Source organism: Canis aureus, chromosome 1 (genome assembly GCF_053574225.1).
Source record: "Canis aureus isolate CA01 chromosome 1, VMU_Caureus_v.1.0, whole genome shotgun sequence".
NCBI lineage: Eukaryota > Metazoa > Chordata > Mammalia > Carnivora > Canidae > Canis > Canis aureus.
This window is the reverse complement of record NC_135611.1, coordinates 101,782,706-101,789,848: the sequence shown is the minus strand read 5'-3', so window position 1 is coordinate 101,789,848 and position 7,143 is coordinate 101,782,706. Positions and strand designations below refer to the sequence as shown.

General features: G+C 46.7%; 1 long non-coding RNA gene across 1 annotated transcript; it reads right to left on the bottom strand.

Annotated features, from left to right (window-relative positions):
* Window positions 1–5,559: 5,559 nt before the first annotated feature.
* Window positions 5,560–6,647, bottom strand: LOC144291442 (uncharacterized). Its single transcript, XR_013358727.1, has 2 exons — window positions 6,363–6,647; window positions 5,560–5,848 (listed from the first exon to the last, which is right to left on the bottom strand). It is a non-coding gene; the product is annotated as an uncharacterized LOC144291442 (long non-coding RNA).
* Between the last annotated feature and the right edge of the window lie 496 nt (window positions 6,648–7,143).

Genomic DNA, 7,143 nt, shown 5'->3' with positions numbered 1-7,143 from the left:
GGAACTGCTTTCTATCCGCACACCAGAGAGGACCTTGAACTCCCAAATCAACAAACTTTAAAGTGTGAGCTGAAAACATACACTTGAGCAAAGAGGCCGTGTGTGCATTTGGAAATAAGAGAACTCACAGTATTTCTCTTTTCATGACACGGAGCGTGGCATTGAAAAGCTAAAAGGAGGGAAGTAGGTTCATGGACGATTGTTCCCTGAGATTCATTCAAATTTGGGACGTGAAGTTTTGTTGATAGTGAAGGGTTGATTTTGTCAGCGGATATGTTGGAGATGGGTCTGTCAGTGCAGCAGAGCTTCAGGCTGGGTGGGTCTGTCTGTGCATGTGGCATTTTCACAAAGTGCAAAAATGTGCATAAACGCATGTTAATAGTTCATAGTATTGTTACTTACAATAAGCAGCACTGCGTGAGGGTTGAGGGGCAGGATCAACGAGGTCACCTCCAATTCAGAATTTGGTGTTCATCCTATCAGCAGTGGGAATTCCTCAAGGGAAGGTCCTAGCAAAAGAATGGGCCATTCTAGGGCCACCCCAAAAGTGGCAGCAACATTTGGAGCTGACAGATGAGGTGGTAGCCAGGATGTCAGGGAGCTGGGTCAGCCTCAGATGTTCTGGACCCCATCTTGTCAGGACTCCATGATGGTCGCGTGGAAACCAAGGGAGGGAGAAGCTCAGGAGGATGCTGTGGTCCTGCCTTGCACAAGTGGGTCCTGAGATGGGGGTCCTGCTCTGTCTGCTCCAGAGGGGAGGGTTCACTCCTTCCACCATGGCCAGCACAGGGCCAGGGCAGATGATAGGTCACATGCACCAAGCTGCACCCTCACACCTTACAAATACAAGTCATCTGGTCTTCACTGTCCCCCACGGGGGTAGAATCTGTATCGTGCACATTTTATAGATGAGGAAATTCAAGTACAGACAAGTAGAGCTCCGTGAAAGCAGAGACTGGGTCTGTTCTTGTGCATTGTTTACCTTCCAGTGCCTAGCAGATTGTAGATGCTTGATAAATAGTGTTGAGGGAGTGAGCATATAAACAAATAATTGAACTAATGAATACTGGGGGCACCTGACTGGTTCAATTGGTGGAGCATGCAATGCTTGATCTTGAGTCATGAGTTCAAGCCCTACATTGGGTGTAGAGATTACTTTAAAAATAAATCAATCAGGGGATCCCTGGGTGGCGCAGCGGTTTGGCGCCTGCCTTTGGCCCAGGGCGCGATCCTGGAGACCCAGGATCGAATCCCACATCAGGCTCCCGGTGCATGGAGCCTGCTTCTCCCTCTGCCTGTGTCTCTGCCTCTCTCTCTCTCTCTCTGTGACTATCATAAATAAATAAAAATTTTATAAAAAAAAATAAAAATCAATCAATCAATCAACAAAAAACCAATCAAGACCAGATGGTAGGCGATGGTGTTTATGCCACCAACACCCCCGATCGCTACTCAACTAAACACTTGCAGTGATGTAGAGTCTGCAGAAGCTCCAGAGCCATCTGGTTGCCCATCTGCAAAGACTCCATCAAAGGAAGCAGTGTGGCAGGCAAGAAAGACGTGCATGATCGCTAGTGGGAAAGCAAAGTAGTGCAGCCGCTTTGGCAAACAGTATGGCAGTCCCTCAAAAAGTGAAGCATAGAATTACCCTACGATGCACCACTTCCACTTCTGGGTATACGCCCAGAAGAACTGCAAGTGTGGTCTCAAAGAGATGTTTGCACACCCATGTTCATAGCAGCATTATTCACAGTAGCCAAAACATGGAAGCAACCCAGTGTCCATTGAAAGATGAATGGATGGGCAAAATATGGCCTATCCATATATGAGAATATTCTTCAGCCTTAAGAGGGAAGAAAATCATGTCACTCACTATAGCCTAGAGTTGTCGGATTCATAGAGACAGAAGTAGGATGGTGGCTGTCAGGGCTGGGGAATTGTGGTTTAATGGGGACAGTTTCAGTTTGGGAAGAAGCTCTGAGGCCAATCAATAGTGGGGATGGTGCACAACAGTGTGACTGCACTCAATCCCATAGAACTGCATGCCTAAAAACAGTGAAAATGGTAAAATTTTATCATGTGTATGCTTTACCACCATTTTAGATGTGCATGGACTATTGGTGAGATGTCTGTGCCTTTAAGGGTCTCCTCTCTTCCAAGGTACCCTGGCTACCTGGGTGTCAGCAGCTCAGCTGCCCCAGGAGACTTCCCCAGTCTCTGCATCAGGAGCTAGCTGGGCTCAGGCTATTGCCATGGAAACTGCAGCACAGGGAGGGAGGGGCTGCAAAGGAGCAGAGAGAGTCTTGGAGCCTGGAATTTACCGGGCTCTGAAATGGCAATAAATGAATCAACAAAAATATGGGTCTTTGTCCCTAGTAAGCGTGCTGTCCCTACTCCCTCACTAGGGAGTGGACACTGGGCCCACCGGAGGCCGGATCCTGTCCAGGCAGGTGTATGGACTGTGCGAAATAGCTTCTCTCTTTTTTTAAAGATTTTATTTATTCATGAGAGACACACAGAGAGAGGCAGGGGCATAGGAAGAGGGAGAAGCAGGCTCCCTGCGGGGAACCTGATGCGAGAGACCGGATTGCAGGACCCCAGGATCACGACCTGAGCCAAAGGCAGATGCTCAACCACTGAGCCACCCAGATGTCCCCAGATTCTCATTTTTAATTTTTTTTTTAATTTTTGGGCGGTAAAATGAGTAAATGAATTAAATTTTTTGATTAAAAAATGTTTAAAGATGTTTATTTACTTATTCATGAGAGACACACAGAGAGAGGCAGAGACATAGGCAGAGGGAGAAGCAGGCTCCTTGCAGGGAGCCCAATGTGGGACTCGATCCCAGAACCCTGGGATCACAACTTGAGCCAAAGGCAGACATCTGTTCAACCACTAGTCACCCAGGCATCCCCCCAGATTCTTATTTTTTTTTTATTTTTTTAAATTTATTCATGATAGACAGAGAGAGAGAGAGAGAGAGAGGCAGAGACACAGGCAGAGGGAGAAGCAGGCTCCATGCCGGGAGCCTGACGGGACTCGATCCCGGGACTGCAGGATCGCGCCCTGGGCCAAAGGTAGGCGCCAAACCGCTGAGCCACCCAGGGATCCCCCAGATTCTCATTTTTAAGGCAGATTCTCTCCAGTTACTTTTCTTGAAGGAAAAGTCTTTGGAAAAAGATAGAAAATCATGACCTCTGTCATCTTTAGCATGTTGATTTCTGAAGACAGGTTTTGTGCTACTGGAATTTGAGTCAGGCACAGTTCTTGGCTGTTTCAGTTCCTTTAGGCACAGTTCTTGGCTGTGCACTGTTTCAGTTTCCTTACTTAACAGTGAGCCTAACTGTGGGCAAAGAGAGGGCCTTCTCTTTTTAAAGATACCCATTCAGTCAGACGGCAGGTCGGTCTTCCGCCTGCTGCATAGGTAACAAACCCTCGCAAACAGAACACTTGATATGAGGCAGTTATCTGGCTTGCGGGTGGTCTCTGGGTTGCGGGTGGTCTCACAGGTGGTGCTGCTTACCCTTCTGGGTCTCTAGGTCTCTTTCCAGCATCATGCAGTTGCTGGCAGATTTAGTTCCCTGAGGCTGAAGGCTGAGATCCCTGTTCACGCCTGGCACCCTGTCGATTTCTGCCACATGGCCCTGTCGCATCTATGGTGGCTTACCTCTTCCGTGCAGGTCTCTACCTTTGTAGAGATCCTTTGAGGCTCAGGATAAAGCTGCCTTTTCATTTGCACTCTGCTTCATATTTGCATTGACAGGTGGGGATTACTCCCTACAAAATTCAGGACTGAGTTTTCCTGAATCCTCCCAAGGTACCCAAATAGACTGAATTGCGTCCCCCCAAAATTCATGCTGAAGTCCTAACCCTCCCCTCTCAAGTGCGCTGGTATTAGGACATTGGCTTTGGGGAAGTGATTAGATTTAGATGAGGTCACGAGGGTGGAATCATTGCATTTGGAAGAAGAGTAGACACCAGAGCACTCTTTCCCTATCGAGTGAGGACACAATGAGAAGGCCATCATGGGCAAGCTAGGTAGAGGATCCTCACTTGGGCTTCCAGCCTAGCCCTGCTCTCTTATTTCAAGTGTGCTCAGACACTACTTCAGTGGGTTCCTCCCTCCCCCTTCTCCTCCCCACATGCTCTTCCCTATTCCCACCCTGCACCTTCACTCTCTTCCTCATATTTCTCATCCCTGACGCTTCCTGTATCTCCCACTAGATGAAGCCTCCAGGAGGATATGGACTCTGTCCCATGCCACACAGTTGAGTCCTGTGTCTAGCACAGCACCTAACCCATAGTGGGTACCCCAGATCCATGTTGCAGGAGTAAATGGATTTTTTTGGAGTATATTAATGAATGACTTTTCTGACTGCGGAAAACCTAGGAAAGTCAAGTGGGCACCCGTTGTTACTTTCCTTTTTAATACAGATGCCTCAGATGGTGCCCAGCACACAACTGGACTCAGTATTTCTTGACTGACTCAGTGAGCAAATGATGAAGATAGGTAGCATTCGTGCACCTCTGTGGCATGGGAGAGATTTGTGGTTGCCCAGAGCACAGGTGGACATTCCTCCCTCCTCCCATCATTTTGCAACATCCCTTTATGTTGTGATGTGCAGCCCCCCAGTTTATGATAATTCTCCCATCCCCCCCCAGACCCTGGCTAGAAGTCGGTGAGCCAGCCTTTTCTTGAGCAGGGATTGGTCAGGCTGTTGTCTTGGAAACGGCTACAGTTGGGAGGAAGAGACTGAGGAGGGATCCTGGAGAAGCTGGAATGTTCTAGGATGTGGCTAAAGATTGTGTGTGATCTAGTAATAGTGGCCCAGCATACAGCAGAAACTTAATAAAGCCTGTGAATGAGGGAATACTGGACTTCAAGAAGTCACCCTGTGTGGAGGAGGGGTGTCACATACCTCATTTCTACTTGTACTTGCAATTTTATTTTGGGAGTGGAAATCTATATAGTTGGCATTTGAATTCATCCATCCATCCTCTTATCCACCCACCCACTTGCCCATCAAACCATCAATCCACTTGCATGTTATGTTTTTTACCTTCGGTATCTTAGGAGGTTTTAGTATCTCTGGGGGGGGGGGTACTTATAGATCTAAGGAGAGATTGCTATCCCAATCTCTCTTAGGCAACCAAATTCTTAAGGAGAATAAAAGCCTGCCATATGTAAACCAAATGATTGCACACATCTCCTTCATCTGACTCACCCCATCTCCCCTGTCCCAAGTCATCCTGGGGCAGGTGCGATGCACAGGAGGCTGGCTCTAGAGTCAAAGGGCTCATCGCCAGTGGGGGGATGAGTGGTCAGAAAATGCTGCTTCTATAAGCAGCTTTTTTTGACACTTGGGATTTCTTTAGGAGTCCACAAAGACCCAAATAGTAACATCTTGACCCTACCCCAAAATGCATTTTTTTAAAAAATCAACTTATTGATTTTGTTGTAGGTATAATTTACCTACAACAGAAAATACCTGTTGGAAGCATGCAACTAATGGGTTTTGACAAATGTATGCATCTGTGTAATCAACACCACAATCAAGCTATTCCAAGGATGTATTTTAATAAGAAATAAAAAGTGTGAGGCACAGATAAGGACTGGCTACTCGACTAAGGTTGACCCCACCCCACAACTGTCATCTCCAAGAAGGGTCATGTTTCTCTCTCTCCTTGCTAACATAGTCTAGCACAGGGTGGACTTACAGTGACTATTTGTAGAGTATATTATCGAATGGAAGAATCTCCATGCAGGCTCTTGTAGAAAAACAAACAAACATTGTGGGGGAGGAAAGATAATTTTCTCTCTACCTTTTGGAATTCTTGGCTGAAATCCCTGTAATGAAGGACAGAAGAACTAGAGTAAAACAAAAGTTATTTATGTGTACACCCAATGTACACGTGGGAGACACCTAGAGAAAAGTAAATCCTGGAGTTGGCCCAGGATTCAAGCTTGCATTCCATCCCAACAGGGAGAGGCACAGGAGATAGGGTCTTTTTGGAAAGAGTATATGATTTTTCGGAAAGGAGGTTTGGTGGTTTGTGATGGTTTGTTTGTCTGGGTGTAGTGTCTGCCTCTGGTCACCCCTCCTGCCAGTCTTTCCTGGTGGATGAAACTCTCAGGCAGGGCTAATGACATGAAACTCTTGTCATGCACCTGTACTGTAGGTGCATGAGGGGCTTAGAGAATGGCCCTCCCTGCATTTGCTCTTCTCCAACGGCCTGCAGCTCAAGATAATCCAAATCCCACAGTGATGTATTTTGGGGGGGTGGCATGTTCTGCTAGCCAACAACATCGTATCTGTATCTTTCTCATCGCAATGGTCCCAGGGCATGGCACATTGGCTTACCAGAGCAGGCTTTCAATAAATATTTGTTGAGTGAATAAGTAAAAGGATGGAGGAGAATATGGTGAGGACACGGAATCTTTATGTCACTGGCCACTTCTGGTGTGAAGATGTGGGGCTTTCTAGACTCCATGAGGCTCAGAGGCAACTTTGTGCCCTTGTGCAAAGATGCTATCAAGGACAACACAAGGATGTGCATGAACCTCTGATGGGGACCCCCAGCCTCTCCATCCCTCACCGAGGCTGGCTGCACACAGTAGATCCAGCCTTTCCCTCCTTGGGGCTCTGTTTCCTTAGCAACCCAGACAAACACAATCTGTTACCATGGAAACTGCTGCTAGGCCGAGGAGGTGTCAGTGGTTGAAAATCAGCAGAGAGAACATCAGAGCATAGAATATTCTGGAATCTTGTATTAAACTGTTTAAAATCCCAGCCTGGAATTCACTAGTTTCTCATTCATTATTTGTGAATAAATAAAAATATGGATTCTTCTCTTGTGCATTGCTGATGAGGATACAAAATGGTGCAGCTGCCATGGAAAACAGTCTGGTGGTTCCTCAAAAAATCAAGCATGGAATTACCATATGATCCAGCAATTTTGCTTCTAGGTCCATTCCCCAAAGAATCGAAAGCAGGTTCTCAAAGACAGACTTGGGCACCAATGTTCATGCAGCATTATTCACAATAGCCCAAGATGGAAGCAGCCCAATGTCCATCAACAGATGATGGATAAGTAAAAAGTGGTGTGTGCACACAGTGGAATGTTATTCAGCCTCAAAAAGCA